The following is a 16470-nucleotide window of genomic DNA, read 5'->3' as shown; positions in this document are numbered from 1 at the left end:
ACTAATACATATGTGTGAGGGGAACCTTTACCTTTACCTTTTACCTTTCCCCTTTTTTATTCAGTTAATTGTCAGTTGTCTTGTGGGGATTTATTTTATCAGAAGAAATATAAAATAGTATATAACAAAATAACAGAATCATAGAACTGCAGATGTGAAAAGTTGGCAGCTAGGCAATTTGCTTGTTACAAGAATTCAATTTAAAGCATCCCAATTAAAGTACTGTAATTTCCCTTCCTTATTTTGACGTAGACTGCAAAGGCCAATAGATGGTGCTATTGCTATATTTAAGTATTTTAATGAACAAGCTGGAAGTCTTGTTTTAAATTACAGAATGTGTACTCAGGAAAAGCCACAGCTAAAGTAGTAATTGCTTTCTGATCACTTTTAGGCACAAATGTACCATAAAGTTAAAAACAGTATTGTAGACTAGCTTTGTTTGCAATATTTGCATTGCAAAGAAAGCCATGTTTTATTGCAGGATGAAAATCCTAAAACGAAAACAACTCAAGAAGTGTGGGAAACTGAAAAATATGAGGATAAAAGCCTAGACCAAGCACAATACCACTGAAAAAGAAGAACAAGAAGAACCCAGCATGCTTGCACAAAGACCTCTCTGATAAACTGAAAGACAAAAAAGGATAAGTACAAAAAATGGAAAGAAGGACAGATAACTAAACCAGAACATCAGCAGATAGCCCGAATCTGCAAAGATGAAGTCAGGAAAGCAAAGACTCGGAATGAACAAAGACTCGCAACAAAAGTCAAAGATTAAAAAAAAAGTGAAATATTAGTACCACTTTATAAATCCTTAACAAGACCATACAACTGCATCCAGTTTTGATCACCACATTACAAAAAAAGATATTCAGACTTCGGAAAAAGTGTAAAGAAGAGCAACTAAAATGATTAAAGGCCTGGAGACTGAAATATATGAAGAATGGTTGCAGGAATTGGGTATGGCTAATCTAGAGAAAAGAAGGACTAGGGAGGTGTCATGATAGCAGTATTCCAGCATTTGAAGGGTTGCCACAAAGAAGAGGAGCTCAGCTATTTTCCAAAGCACCAGAAGACAAGACACGAAACAATGGATGGAAATTAATCAAAAGAGAAGCAACCTGGAATTGAGAAGAAATTTCCTAACAGTGAGAACAATTAAGCAGTGGAACAGATTGCCTTCAGAAGTTGCAGGTCACCGGTGTCAAACTCAATAGCATCATGTGATGTATTGTGAAGTATCATGACTTTTTTGCCTTTGCTGAGCTGGGGTGGACGTGGCCTTCGCATGACACATCCAGCCCGTGGACCACCAGTTTGACAGGCCTGTTGGAGGTGCTTCATCACTGGAGGTTTTAAAGAAAAGATTGGACAGTCACATGTCTGAAATGGTATAGGGTTTCCTGCTTGAGCAGAGGGTTGGACTAGAAGACCTCCAAGGTCTCTTCCAGCTCTATTCTGATTGATTGATTGAACAGCAGTGAATATATTATACCATTTGAAAGGTGAACAAATATATTAAGATAAACTTTTGTAGACTTAAGTCTACTTCTTCAGATGGATGAAGTGCTTCATTGGTAGGTATTAAATTTAAGAGACATACAAATGGCATCTTCATATATTCTTAAGGTCATGATTTTCCCAGTTGAAATATATGGCTTTGTAGGTTAACCCATGAGAAAGGCTGAATGACAAAAAAAAAATTACTATAGGAAATAGTTGAGAATACAGATAGTCCTTCACTTAGAACTATTCCGGTTTATTGACCATTTGAAGTTACAATGGCACTGAAAAAGTGACTTGGGATTGTTTTTCATACTTACAATCATTGCAACAACATCATGGTCACAGTCACATGATCAAAATTCAGATAGTTGGCAATTGGTGTGTATTTATGATGATAGCAGTGTCCCAGGGTCATGTGATCACCTTTTGAGAACTTCTGACAAAGAAAGTCAATGGGTAAGCCAGATCCATTTAACAACCATGTTGCTAACTTAACAACTGCAGTGATTCTCTTAACAGCTGTGGAAAGCACAAAGTCCTAAAATGGGACAAAGTCCATTTAACAGCTGTCTTGTTTAAAAACAGAAATTTTGGGCTCAAATGTGATCGTAAATCGAGGACTACCTATATTCTGAAACAAATAATGAAATACCAGATGAAATAAAATCAGACTGTTCATTAGAAGCATGAAAAATGAAAATGAGTTTAGCTATTTGGAAACATAACACCAAGGCAAAAGTCATTGGAGAAGACCCAAGTGCTTGCAGAAATTGAAAACAATTTAAAAGAAGGCCAACAAACATGGCTAGATATAATCACTGATGATACCTGCATGAGTTTACAAGAACTCAAAGCACAATTACAATCCTAGTGAATTGGTGTGTACATTACTAGGAGTCAGAAACAAGTTTAACTTCTGAACAAAAACTATGAAATCTGGACTGCCAAAAATTTAGAGGTGACATGATAACAGTATGGGATTTTCTGGATTTTCTTGCTGCTATCTGGAGGTTCAGATTTTTGCAGCCCAGATTTGGCAATCTTATTTACAAGAATATACACATATTTATTGGTATGACTCATGCTTCTACAAGGGAGGCATACAGGTGTTTGGTGACCTAATCATGATAATCTCTATGGAAACTTCCTCCTGTTCATTATCATCATTTTAGAAGTCATAATATCAAAGAAAATTATGCATCATATTGTAAATAGTTATTTATGAAATAATGAAGTTCTGGTAATCCTACTAACAAGACATAAGATTTAGATTTGCTTCACTGATATTTAATGCCAGAACCTATAGAATCCTAATACATAATGAATATCAACAAAAAAGACTGCAACTTGGCTAGAACTTAATGGTGATTCCAATAGCCATTTAGTAGCAATTCTTAGATGGTGACAGTCTTAAAACTTTACAGTAAGATTTCTGCCATCCTAAATCAAGGACCCAAACCTAGACCAAAGTCTAACAGAACTCACAGTGAGTCAAACAAAAACATTATCCAGAACAGAAGCAGAAATGGCTGTGTAGATTTTTAAAAGGATGATATAAATACCAATTCTGATCATAAGCCATTTTAAAATTGCTCCCTTTCCTGCAATTTCCTGCTAAAGAATTCTCTGATCTTGACTTTGCCTAATAAATCTACCAGTAAGCTGGAATGTTTTGGTATCTTAAAAGGGTAACGTTAATTTAGCAATGTTCCTCCTCTCCTCTCCCCCTCCTCTCCTCTGCTCCCCCCTCCCCTCCCCCCTCCTCTCCTCCCCTCTCTTCTCCTCTCCCTTTCTTGTGAAATTAACTTCAGTTGGTTCTTTGCAGCTAGTCTAGACTTCACTGACTTGAATGGCTCTGGGGAACTGCAACCTTTCAGCCAATCTTGGTCTTCAGCCTAGCAGGCTATTGTGAAAAATCTTGATACAGGGCTGCCAGATCTCATGAGCACCTCTGGCCCTCTCGACAGAGAAAATGATTTAGAAATGCTGTTTGCTACTCAAGCTGGGACAACGATTCAATCTCCCAGCAGGGCTGGGACTCACTTATACAAGTTTCACAAGAGTGGGTGTTTTTCTAATGACATAATTGCATACCACGCACCTACCTTCCAGAAGATTTCTCTGCAAGCTAGTAAGCAAAGGAGCAAGAAGTATAACTCTGGCTGGTATAATGGGACTTCACCTCTTTAAGCTCTTTCTCTTAGTAACAGATTTAACTCTTGCTTCAACCCTTTCCTGCATCTTTTACGTGGTTGCCTGCTTTTGCCTTGCGAGTGTTATCAGCTTTGTCGTCTTCCTGTCCTCCTTTGGAGTCATTCGGGAAATGAAGAGAAACATTGACCAGAAGGGGAGACGCAATCATGATCTTAGTTTCTAAGAGTACAATTGGAGGGAAGCTCCTGAGAAAACTAGGCAAGGCAGGGTTCAGCGTGTGGGCAATGTACCATTCCTTGGGAAGAGAAGGTGATCCTCTCCTGAATGAGGAATGGTCTTCAAACATCAAGGTGGAACAACTTCTTCTGGCTGAGGAGAAATATCAGAAGGCGGTACAGAATCTGATTGAGAGCCAGGCTCCTCTGAAAGGTATTTCTTAGAGCAGTTTCAATTGTTCGTGACCCAAGATCTGTTTGTCCCTATGGACTGTTACAGGCTGGCATCGGTTGCAACCACATTGTGCCTTGGCTTCTCCAGTTCCAATTATCCTTGTGGGATTCTTTACCTCTTCCTTATTTTGGTGTTTGCATCCTCAGTGTAACAGATTCCCTTTGAGCAGATTTCAGATGCAATGGATTAAATTTCTCAATCCCCTGAGGATTCTCCAGACATCACCTCAAAATAATGAACAAGGCATTGGAAGTAGCCTGGAAAATGTAGCGAAATTTATCTTAATTTTATCTTCATATTATGACATTTGTAGTGAATTATGTCATTACCATCTATTTAAGTCATTATGCAAGTGACTTAAGTTAATGCAAAAGATACACGTTTGTATTTAACGGGCAACTGGGAATAATGGACACCCTGTTCTCCAAATTAGTCTATTAAATTGAAATTTTACTGTACTATGTTTCCATGGACATTATCTTAGAGGCATTAACTATGCTACTATGTTCTGAAGGCTCTATTTTATCTGCGTTGCTAGTTTCAGAATAATGGCTGCATGTTACCCTATATGAAATATTACAAGATGCATTTCCCCTCCTCCCCGATTCTATATAAATTTATAATTTATGGTATACTGTCTTCATAATTATATATTAAATTATCATTTAATTGTTAATAATTAGTAACTAATAATAATTTGAGGGGTCCTTAGTGCTCTCTGCGCTTGTTTCTTTTCTTGCAGACATTTCATTACCCAAATTAGGCAACATCAGCAACAACTCTGATGTTATTACCTAGTGTGGTAATGAAATGTCTGTAAGAAAACAAGCAAGCTCAGAGAGCACCAGGGATCCCTCATTTCAACCCTAAATTACAAATATTCTCTTTTATCGGTAATAACTTATTGCATGCTATGTTAATGATAGCATTTTCTTTGATTTGATTATGTGCCACCAGGTTCATGTTAATTCTTAGCACCCATACAGATAGATTTTTCCAGATTACAATTTATTTCCAACCTGGTCCTTCCAGGTCTTCCAATAATGCACCTATCACTAGTGTAGCATTCTACATCCACCTTGCTCCTAGTTGTCCTCATCTTGTCTTTCCTTCCCAATATTAGACCCTTCTCCTGAGAGCTCGATCTTCACATAATGTGTCATAAGTACAATAATTTGAGTGTGGTCATTTGTATCCTGAGTGAGAATTCTGGGTTGATGTGTTCATGATCCATGTGTTTATTTTCTTGGCTGCCCATGGTATTCTATGGAGCCTTCTCCAACATCAAAGTGAGGAATGCAGAAAGGAAAGTGAGGAATGAGGAAAGAAGGAAGAGAGATGCGGAGAAAGTAGGGCTAGTTCTTTGGTGTTCCATCTGGGTCATTCCTCAAGATTTGAAAATAAGCTCTGCAAATGTCTTCCTTCTCTTCCCTTTCCTGGGCCCACAGTTGTTATATCCTGACACAAGTCCTGGAAGTAGCACGTTTTATCCTTTCTTTCATCCAGGGAGAAATGAGTAAGTGGGTTATGCCACTGTTGGCATTTTGGGAAAAAAAATAAAGGCTGAGGAAGAACTGAAGTGTTCCAAGGGTTTTTTTCCCCTTTGAGGCTGCTCTATATAGCTGGATTTACCCAATGATTGAAAATGCACAAATCTTGGCCTGCAATGATATTTTCTCTCTTCACCTCCTGCTTCCCAACCTTAAAAATTCCCTCTAGAATGACAGCTTCAATCTTCTTCCCTGACTGACACCAAAATCCTCATCTTCAAACTCTCCCCAATCACCCGGAAGTATTTTTAAACAAGGAATTACAGGAATAGAGTAGCTGCTCTTCCTGTGGAAAATCACAAGTACAAATCATGGCAGCTCTCTGTATTTTAAAGCAGCGGCCTCCAACCTTTTTGGCGCTCAGGATTGGTTCCATGGAAGGCAACCAATTTTCTCCAGACCAGGGGTGGGGGTGGGGGAGGACGCATAACCTACATCTCACAAATGCACAGTTTCGTTTGCCCACTGCTCACCTGCAGCTGTGCGGCCCGGATCCCGACAGGTCACGGACCATACCTGTCCATGGTCTGGGGGTTGGGGACCCCTGTTTTAAAGGACAGGATAGGGCAGAACATCTAAAGGCAGAAAGTCAAAGTGTGGGAGAGGAAACAGGGATTTGGAATTTGGGTGAGCCCCCTTAAAAATTTTGTAGGCTGGATAGAAAATTAGGTTGACAGGTCAAAGGTTCCCTATGATTGCTATAGGAGGAAATAAGAATACTTTGAAATCAAAGAAAGCCACTGGCAAGCACATTATTGTCCAGATGTTCAGTGATTAATGGCAGAAGGGAAGCAGCTTAGTCTACAACAACAAACATTAATATATTTACGAAGCAAGAAAAAATTAAAAAAAAATTCTTATTGTGTATCGCTATTGCATGGTTATTTTTCCAATTTTTTTTAAAAAAATACAACTGCTCCAGAGATAGAAGTGATTTCACATTTTGATGCTAAACACCGTCATCCAGTTGTGTGTTGTTGTTTTTTGCAAAATGTCAAAAAAATGATCAGAGAGGATATGTCCAAAGACTTTTTTCCCCCTTCCCTGAAATAAAGCATTCATGTTTTATGTAACTGGGTCAGTGCATAAGGAATAACTTTTATGGCCCACAGTAAGAATATCATGCTACAAAAGCTCCAGCAGAAAATGTGGTAACAGGGAGGCCATCAGCAGGAAATTACTGAGAAGATACCTCATTCAGATACTGCAATAGCATTTTAAAATCTAAGTGTTAAAAAGATAGTAGGATAGAACGCTGATGATGTAATATTTTCTATTATGCTGCTGCAATTAGTGAGAAATCACAATTGTTTGATTTGCATCTGGGGATTTATCTCAAAATCAGAGGAGGGTAGAGTTTTTTTCTTGAAAAATAGGATGGGTCACCATTGTTTGCATACAGTTCTTGACCCAATTTCAATAGCCTTCTGGAACAGATGAAAATCAGACCCTTGGCAGGAGAAATCTGTCCTATTCCTGGCAAACCATTGGGGACAGAGGGAAGCAAAAGACAATGACAGAAAATGAGGGAGGGAGGAGAGGAGAGAGAGAGAGAGATGATAGTTGTAATTCAACAATGTCTGAGCATAAGGAACAATTTCCCCATTGGACTTAATTGGATATTAGTCTTGATTCAGCAGTAGTAATCTATAAGGGGGGCAATTGGTGAGAGCTACAGAGGACAGCAGGAAATACACTTCACATTATTCTGCCTCTTATTAAGAGATTTTATAACCCGTTGCCAGTTTTCCCTTATTTGTTTTCATGGCTAAATATTCAAACTTTGAAGAATAATTTGGTGTAGTATTGTAGTGGTTAAGGCAGAGGTGTCAAACTCGATTTCATTGAGGACTGCATCAGGGCTCCGTTTTCAGTGGCAATGGCCTCCTGCAGCCTTCTGCCAGTGAAAACGGAACTTGGGGGGCGCATGTGGGCCCCCAGAGCTCCATTTTCACTGGTAGAGGGCTGCAGGAGGCCATCACGGCTGAAAATGCGCCCTCTAAGGGATGCCTCCTGAGCTCCATTTTTGCTAGCAGAGGCACCACCGGCTGGTCCTTCACTTTTTCCAGAACAGTCCCGCAGGCCAGATCTAACCATCCGGCCCATGGGCCTTGAGTTTGACACCCCTGGGTTTAGGCATCAGGCCAGAAACTGGGAGATTGAATTTTAGGCATAAAGCTGATTATGTGACTTTAGGCCAGGCACTTTCTTTCAACCCTAGGAAAGAGGTAATGGCAAATCACTTCTGAAAAACCTTGCCAAGAAAGCTGCAAGAGCTAGTTAGGCCCTAGAAAATTGACTTAAAGGCACGTGCACACATGCAGGTACATGCTCACACAGATGCATACACGTTGCTTCTAAAGTCGTTTAAGCATAGTTTGATCATTGCTCCTGGCACCGAAGAAAATACATAAAAAATTAGTCAACATTTTGAAACATTTTCCCAGTTTCCCCATCACATTCTGAATGACATATTTGGGTTGCACGTTGTATGTGATACTTTCAGCTCAAAAAGCAAATGCTTCCTTGGATTGCTTGGATTGTGGTGAGCTTCAAAGGAGAATGAAGAAGCTAATACGAATATTAAATGCTACTGCAGGTATGCCACCAAATAACAACTGCCAGATTTCAGATAGTAAAATAAAATGTAGCTATATATCAAAACACAGGCACCAACTACAGAGGGAATGTCTGAGAATTTTTTAGATGTTGGCCAAGGAAATTTCAAGATCAGATTTACTTTTAGGTCATGCTGAGAGGAAAGCATGTCTGCTGCAATCAGCACTGATGGAGCTAGATCTTAGAATTGTATTCCACATGTGCAAAACCAGTTTAATCATACAAGAAGTGAGAAAAACAGTGCATAGCATTGCAATCCTGGGCTACAATTTTTTTTGGAAAGCAAAGTGTCTGAAGGGGAAATGGAACTGAATGTAAACGAGAGACACAAGAGCACATCCGAAAGAAACAAAATATTTGGACACAGCTGATTATATACTGTAAGTTGTCTGAACCAGGGGTGAAATGCTCCCAGATCGGACTGGATCACCTGATCCGGTAGCGATTTTTCCTTGTGGTTCAGCAATCCTGTAGTGATCGCTGCCTGGGTGTCATTATTTCCTGATTTTAACCAGGAAGTAATGTTTTTTTACCTTCTGCGCATGCACAGAAGGTGTGCGCCTGCACGTGACATGTGGTTCAGGCACTTCCGAACCAGTAAGGAAGGTAAGTAGATTTCACCCCTGGTCTGAACCAAGAAAGGGACTGTAGTGAACCAATCCCTGAAAATCAATAGCCAGCCCAATGGAGAATTTAATTATAACAGAGATAATTGGGGGAGGAGAGAGAAATAGTGTGAAAGTGCAAAGTAAGTAAAGCCATTTCACGTCTCTGGGTGAAGCAAGGATTTTCTCTTAGTATCAGTTGGCAAGTGATGGGTTCCTAGACACTTACTTCAAAGTAAGAGTAAGTAATACTGGTCTAGCTGAATGAACAACTTCCCCATATAAAATAAATTCTATATTTTAAAGATTTGCCTAAGGATCTTGCCTTGCAACTAGTACTTTTCTTCCGAGCTCTGAAAATAAGCTTTTGTAGATTAAAGGAATATATTGTGGGTATGCAGTTAGTGATACTGAATTCATAATAATGATTGATTAATAACTATAATTGGGAAATATATTAGAAATATATTCTAAGTTTTGGGAAATACTGTATTCAGCTTTGTATTCATTCAAAATGAATGTTCCCTCCAGATCAGTGGTGGGTTGCCCCCAGTTCGCACCGGTTCTATAGAACCGCTCCGCCCACCGATCCCGACGTCATCAGAATGCTTCTGCGCATGCGCAGAAGAGTGTGCGCGCATGCGAGCAAAGTGAGTAGTAAAGGTACTACCTTTACTACTGGTTCGCCCTGTTGCAAACCGGTAGTAAAGGTAAGTAGAACCCACCGCTGCTCCAGATGTACTCATGCAATGCAAAGTTTGGTAAAATTTTTTGGAAATGAGAGTATATGACATTGCCTAGACTCCCTAGAGCAGTGGTCCCCAATCTTTGCGGCTTGGTGGCCGGGCTGGGGAGGGTTGAGGGAGGAACTGGGCCTCATAAGTGGTGGGCTGGAATGCACACACTTGCGCAATTAAACTTATGCGAGCAGCGGGCTGGCGTGCTCACATGTGCATGTGCGTGCCTATCAGCCCACTGCTCAAGCCAGTCTTCCATTTGCACAAGTCGAGCTGCATGTTTGTGTGCACGCTGGCCTGCTGCTTGCACATCCCGGTTTTGAATAGGCCACGGCCTGGTAGTGGGCCGCAGTCCGGGGTTGGGGATCCTTGTCCTAGCCTAGAGCAAACAGATGAGGTAGCAAAATCAATATCACTAGAGGGCAGAAAAGAGTTATAGAAAGTTATTTCTTTGCTGTCCTCTGATGGTTGTCTGGATCTTTGCAGATCAGATCTGGGTTACTTGTAACATTGCCTGAGGAAAAAATTAGTCATATTGTCAGCATGCAAAACTTTGAGTTAGCTTTAAGAATCATTTGAGCTTTACTCCACCTGAGCTAAGAAAATCTATAGGTAGTCCTTGTGTAGCAACCACAATTAGCCTGTCCACATACACGAAAAAAGGTCTGCCCCTCAATTAAGTGTCAAGCTAGGTCTACAGTGTCACTTAGACAATAACACAGCTTGAACAGGAGCACTGCCATCTTCAGAGTTCTACGTACATTAAAAGAATAATGCTTCAAGCCTTGTACAGGTTGAAATGCTAAAGATAAGTTGAATTAAACTTTATTCGTAGTACTGTGATATAGAGTAGGGGTCCTCAACCCCCGGGCCATAGACTGGTACCAGTCTGTGGCTGTTAGTAACTGGGCTAAACAAGTGGCAGGCAAACAAGTGAAGCTTCATCTGAGCATGTGCGGGATCTAGGTTGCCCATAAACACACACACACACACACACACACACACACACACACACACACACCAGTCTGTGGAAGACAATTTTTCTTCCAAAACCGGTCCCTAATGCCAGAAAGGTTGGGGACCATTGATATAGGGGGTTTTGAAAATAGAAAGGAGGACATGAAGTTGTTTATTGAATTCATATCCAGTCATACCTCCATTCTGGAGCTCAAGCACAGGACACCAGAGAGTCCCTCATCCAGCAAAGCACAGAACCTGGCAAGGTAAGCAAAGCCCAGCTGTAGATATCATAGATAAGATTGCACAATCTTCCTTGGTTTTGGCTATTTTTCACAGCTAGAGGTGAGCAGGCAAGATTGTGGTGGTATTGTTCCATCAGGTATGGAGAATGGCTTCCTGTATCTGACATTTGGGAGTAAACCTGTAGCTCTTATCACACCCACTTCATCCTCCTAATAGAAGCAGGGAAAGAATTCAGGGTATAATAATACAGATGCAATGGCCTTTGTCTTCTGACACTTGGGAGACATTTACAAACCCTCATCAGGGAGTGTAGAGTTGTAATTGCAGCCTGATGCGCCAACTTGGCATTTAATGATACATCTATGGCCCAGAACTTATTTTTAATTGTAGAGCAAGGGAATGTGAAGTAGCATACTAGAATCAATATTGCCTGGAAAAGGGGGAGGGTGGGAATGGGGGAGGCATGTAACAATTCTTTAAACAATGCTCTCTTTCCAAAAATCCTAGCATTTCTTTTTCCTCCTCATCTTCATTTTTTTAATTGCAGAAATATATATATATATTGGGGGGGTGGCTCAGTGGCTAAGATGCTGAGCTTGTCGATCAACCTAAAATCAGGAACGACTAGGACATATGTGTGAGGGGAACATTTACCTTTACCTTTAATATACACACACACACACACACACACACACACACATACCAGCGGTGAAATCTTCTTACCTTTGCTACTGGTTCGGGAATGGGAGCCTTCTGCGCATGTGCAGAGGGTAAAAAATGGGACATAATGACATCCCGGCGGGTGGGCGGAGCCTCCCGCCACTGGCGCTACCAGTTCACACACACATACCGTGTTTCCCTGAAAATAAGACCCTGTCCTATATTTTTTTGAACCCTGAAATAAGCACTTGGCCTTATTGCCATGCACTCAAAAGCCCGATTGGGCTTATTATCAGGGGATGTCTTATTTTGGGGGAAACAGGTATACTCGAGCAAGGCCTTTTACATTATTTCCACATATATCTTCATTTCCATCCATGAGATGTTCCATCCATGAGATGCACCGGCTGCCGGTGGTCCTCTGGATCTGCTTCAAGGTGCTGGTCCTCACCTATAAAGCTCTACATGGCATGCGCCCGGGGTACTTGCAGGACCACCTCCTACCGGCCTCCCACCGCCCTGTGCGTTCACATAGGGCTGCCCTCCTCCGGGTGCCATAGGCCAGACAATGTCGGCTGGTGGTGCCTAGGATGAGGGCATTCTCTGTGGCCGCACCAACCCTCTGGAATGAATTACCCGCTGGGCTCCGGATGGCTTTTTCAGCAAATCTCTTGATCTGCTGGGAGTTTTTAGTTTTAATTGTTGGGATTTTTAATTTTGTAATTGGACTGTTTTAGCATTAATTTATTGTCTTGTGTTTTATTGTTGTGAGCCGCCCTGAGTCCTTTGGGAGAAGGACGGCATATAAATGTGAGTAAAAAAATAAAATAAAAATAAAATAAATGTTTAAAGCAACAATCCAAAATAAAATGCAAACTGCTAAAATCTAATTAAAATAGTAACTAGAATTATAATCCAACTCAAAGAGGCCCGGCTGAAAAGGAAAAACTGTCCTGAGGCTGGAGTCGGGGTTGAGAGCAATTCTTGAGGCAGTTTGGAACATACACAAAAGATTTTTCCTCCTGTTGTTTCTTTGCTTAATAATGATATAGTACAGGAGTGTCAAACTTGCGGCCCGCGGACTGGATGCATCATGTGCTGGCCATGCCTATCCCCGGTTTAGCAAAGGGGGAAAAAGTTGTGATATGTCACGTGATGACGTATCATTGTGGGTTTGACACCCCTGATATAGTGTAATAATACCGCAAAAATAATAAAATATCGAGTTCCTATTTTATTTGTATTATTAACATTGATGCTCAGCCTAGGGTCTGATTTATGAATTAACAATTTAAGGAGACAATCTAAAATATAAAATCGGTTTTTTAAAAAATCCTGGAATGATTCATTATAGAGCGCCAGAAAAATTGAGCTGATTGCTTGAAAGTACTCTTCCTCTATCCTTTGTTAGAATCAATTTAATTGTCATGCTAGCAAATAGCACATGTTGTAATCCTGGCATAGATTAAAAATTCCTCTCCCTTACTTTACAGCCTCCCAAGCTGCCCATAGGTTTTGACCTGGACATGGGGAAAGTTCTTCCTAGATGTCTTTCCATGGGTGTGAGAAAACAGGGAGATTGAAAATTGTTGAGAACTGTTGGCATAATGAACACAGGATACCCCTCCTCATTCCTTGTTTTTTGAATTTACAAAGATAATACAAGATTCCACACTGATGGTTTTTCACACCAGTATGGTTAATTAATTAATCTTTTCCCTAAACTATTGTCCATTGTCAACTACAGAATTCATCTTAAATTTGATTCAGAGATTTCTTTTCCATTATCAAATAGCTTAATATTAAGCCTTGGTAGAAATTTTTGAAGCCGTTTATCATGAAGAGTTCCAAGCCTGTTGGCTGTACCCCTGGTTGATCAAGGAACACTTAGCCCTAGCAAATACAAACACAATAGTTAGTACATGTAGACACACATAGCCAGTTATAAGCTACAGCTCAGGTGTCACATTTTACTTTGAGCTATGACTGTGCTGAGTGAAACAGAAGCAGAGTGAATAACCCCCATGACAAATATAATCAATAATGAAAAACAAACAGAGTTAATCCTCTGGAGCTTTCTGGTGAGTATAGGTCCTGATATATATGTGTGATCTACTCTGTTATGGCTTTGGGGAGGTGCTTTCATCTTTTAAGAGATCCCATGTTTCTATTTGATTTCATCATATTGTGGCTTCTTGTGGTGGGCACATTACACCTCACGTCTTGGGCCAGACATGGTTTGAGTTCTGCAAATCAAACCAAACGATGTGAACCTTCCCACAGAATAATAAAATTTGCACCGAGGCCTGCAAACTATTTGCTCTCTCTGTGTGGCAGGGGATAGATTATGGATTTAACTGCAAAATGATAGGCAAACAGTAATGGAGAAGAGATAATGTGTTTCCCCCAAGATAAGACCCAATTGGAAAAGAAGCCCTAGCATGATTTTTCAGGATGCTCATAATATAAGCCCTATCCCAAAAATAAGCCCCAGTTAAGTTCATCAGCAAAACGGACGCATTTAGTACCATATTTCCCCGAAAATAAGACCTAACCAGAAAATAAGCCCTAATATGTCTTTTGGAGCAAAAATTATGAGCCGAGGTAGCGCGGTGGTTAGGGTGCAGTACTGCAGCTACTTCAGCTGACTGCTAGTTCAGCAGATCAGCGAATCAAATCTCACCGGCTCAAGGTTGACTCAGCCTTCCATCCTTCCAAGGTGGGTAAAATGAGGACCCAGATTGTTGGGGCCAATATGCTATTTAGTATACTGTCTTTGGTGTAAGCTGCCCAGAATCCTCAGAGAGTGGGCGGCATAGAAATATGAATAATACAAATAAAAAATAAAATAAAAAATAAAATTAATATAAGACCCAGTCTTATTTTTGGGGAAACATGGTCTTAGTTTCTTGTGTCCCAACGACCCACACCTTTGTTAAGATAGTCATTGGAAGGCATTTAATAGATGGCTGGAGCTGATTCTTTACTGGCATTGAAAAATTTCCCTGCAGTATTTTCAGCAAGGTTTTTCAGCATCCTTATATCTAGGCCCTTCCTGGGAACATCCTCCTGGGAAGATTTTCAAGGGCTTCTCTTAAGATGCCTTCAGATGCAAAATTTCCTATTCCAGAATTCTGGCTGTGGTCTTTAATGTAGAAGTTGGTTGTGGATTGAGGACATGACAGTATCATCCGACATTTTCTCCCCCCCCCGCTTTCTTCAAACCGAAAGGGATGCTTTTAAGGCAAAAAATGCCGGCTGTTATAAAAGGAATGAAGCTACCTCAAGCATATAGGCCAAATTGCATTATATTGTTCAAGGTCCCCAAGGAAATATTACCCTATTTCTGTTTTAGGTCTTTCTGACCTACTTAAAAATAGTTGCAAAATTGAACATGGATTTCAACATGAAATATAGATTTGCACAATGGATGATTTCACCAGTTTCTATCTGATATCTTGGTGGAGTTGTCTGTCAAAGTGGGCTGTGGGGAGTGAGTAAGCTAGACTCAGAGGTTCCTGACTAGAGAACATACAGAGCATACTATATAGATATCCAGATTTTTGCAGCCCAAATCTGGTTGTCTTTCTTTTGACAGGTTTATATGTAGGCCCAGAGAGTCTCCTTACCTTCCTGAAGAGAACACAGATTTGAATCCTGAATTTCAGAATCAAAAAGCATTCTGAATCTCTAATTTTTTTTAAAAAAAGGATCCAATTGCAAACAAAACATCTGTACCTATCACAACTGACAAGTGAAACTAAAGTCTTTATTACTCATGAGTTTGGGTCCAGAGAAATATTTGAATGATATATTCAGAAATAATGTAGGATGCTAATAATGTAGAAAAGTTTAAAAAACCAAATAATTTGCTTCTTTTTTTTAATTTGCAGAAATATCTGGCATGATGAAGAAATCTTCAGTCATGATACGGGAAGAGGAGACAGAAATGTCAGAAGAGTATGAAATAAAAGTGCCCCGTGAACCTAAGATTACCTTTTTAACACCTAGCAAAGAGGAACTAAGAAGTTTATAGACAATATTCTGTTCTGTAGTGGGTTGGTTTGGTTATACCTGCATTAACATTTTATCCCTGTAAACATTTGCAATTCAATTCCGAGTGAATATCCTTAAGGATTACAATTTTATTTGTTTACATTTCGTATATAGGAATACATGGAATGTATTAAATCATCTGATTTAAGTCACCGTATAGATGTCTATGGAGTTGGCACTGTAAAGTTCTCATCTAAAGGAAGTACATGTTATTTAAATTTATTTACCGTATTTGTCGGAATATAAGACGCCCCCTTTTCCCCCCTAAAAGGGGGTGAAAATTTAGGTGTGTCTTAGACACCGAATGTAGCCCCGCCCACCCACTGGCCCCCACTTTTTGGCCTCTGCCTCCCAGCAGTTTACCTCCTTGCAGCAAGCAGCAAGAAGAAATAGCTCGTTTCAGCTTCAGCACAGCCTAATTAGCACAAGTTGATTGGATCGGCCTCCCGACTCTCAGCTGTTTTGCAAGGACCTCTGCTGCTTGCTGCAAGGAGGTAAATTGCTGGGAGCAGATTTTTTTTCCTTGTGCTAATCAAGCTATGCTGAAAATGAAAATGAAAGTAAAGCAGGCTATTTGCTGTTTGCTGCAACAAGGCAAAATTGCTGGGAGCAGAGGCAGAGGTAGATTTCTTTTTCTTGTTTTCCTCACCAAAAAAGATAGGTGCGTCTTATACTCCGAAAAATACGGTAAATATAAAGAGGCTGGATTTCCAGAATAAACTATCAGAGTTAATGGGATTGTGATGAATGCTGCATGACCCTTTATATGCTAAGAGAAAAGTTTCATGTTTCCAATATTTACAGTGCGTATAAGAATTCGGACAGTATTACTTTACACAAAGTAAAGATCATGTTTCTCATGAACACATAATTTCAATACATTCACAGACAAGCACGACAGAATATCATATTGCACTATACAATAACATGTTA

At 40.1% G+C, this 16470-nt stretch overlaps 1 pseudogene across 1 annotated transcript; it reads left to right on the top strand.

The window, feature by feature from the left end:
* Nucleotides 1-3375: 3375 nt before the first annotated feature.
* LOC148116728 (uncharacterized) lies at nucleotides 3376-15694 on the top strand (annotated as a pseudogene). The gene is made up of 2 exons (XR_015731274.1): nucleotides 3376-4086; nucleotides 15375-15694. The product of XR_015731274.1 is annotated as an uncharacterized LOC148116728 (transcript).
* Nucleotides 15695-16470: the final 776 nt, after the last annotated feature.

The sequence above is a fragment of the Pantherophis guttatus genome, chromosome 1, assembly GCF_059756535.1.
Source record: "Pantherophis guttatus breed Tessera chromosome 1, ASM5975653v1, whole genome shotgun sequence".
NCBI classification, from domain to species: Eukaryota; Metazoa; Chordata; class Lepidosauria; order Squamata; family Colubridae; genus Pantherophis; species Pantherophis guttatus.
The sequence above is the reverse complement of the archived record's forward strand: the minus strand, read 5'-3'. Positions and strand labels throughout refer to the sequence as shown.